This window comes from Myotis brandtii, unplaced genomic scaffold (assembly GCF_000412655.1).
Source record: "Myotis brandtii unplaced genomic scaffold, ASM41265v1 scaffold604, whole genome shotgun sequence".
NCBI classification, from domain to species: domain Eukaryota; kingdom Metazoa; phylum Chordata; class Mammalia; order Chiroptera; family Vespertilionidae; genus Myotis; species Myotis brandtii.
In genome coordinates, this window is record NW_005370286.1 from 1,889,470 (window position 1) to 1,890,184 (window position 715).

Here is a 715-nt window from a genome sequence, read left to right on the forward strand (position 1 = left end):
CCCCTGCCTCCCTCAGCAGTCCCCATCCATCCCCCTCTCCCCACACGTCTCCATCTCCACCCCCGCGTGCACTGTGCCCACATCTGTCCTCACTTCACCCCCCCTCCTGTCCACCTTTCCACCCTCCATCCCAGTCCTACCCACTTCACATCCTCATCTTCATCCCTGCCCCAGGGGGATGTCCCTGACACAAAAACCTATTGCCATGGCAACCTGAGCTCAAGGTCCTGGTGACCAGGCTCCACAGCGGCTGCCTCGCCAGGTCTGGGATATGGCCCCTCCTCCGCCTGCAGTGAGCATCGGGTAGATCCGTGGGGGTGGCCACTCCATGGCGAGGTCACCTGTAACCCGACTGCCCAAGCCAACAGGCTTCCAGGTGCTTCCAGGTGATCAGGGGCACTTCCTGAAATGGTGCTGTCTTGCCTCTGGGCTCCTTTCTCTTCCCACCTTGGACAGTAGGTCCTCACCCAGCCACTCCACTGGCCAGGCGCTGTGCAGTGGGTGCAGGGACCTCCTCAGCCGCACACAGTTGTTTATGTGGTTAGCATCTCTCTCAGCTCCGTCAGATCCTCATGAGCCCAAAGGCTAAGAACCTCCGCTCCACCGAGCTCCTGGGCACTCTCACTTCCTTCCTTCCTTTCTTTCTTTCTTTCTTTCTTTCTTTCTTTCTTTCTTTCTTTCTTTCTTTCTTTCTTTCTTTCTTTCTTTCTTTCCT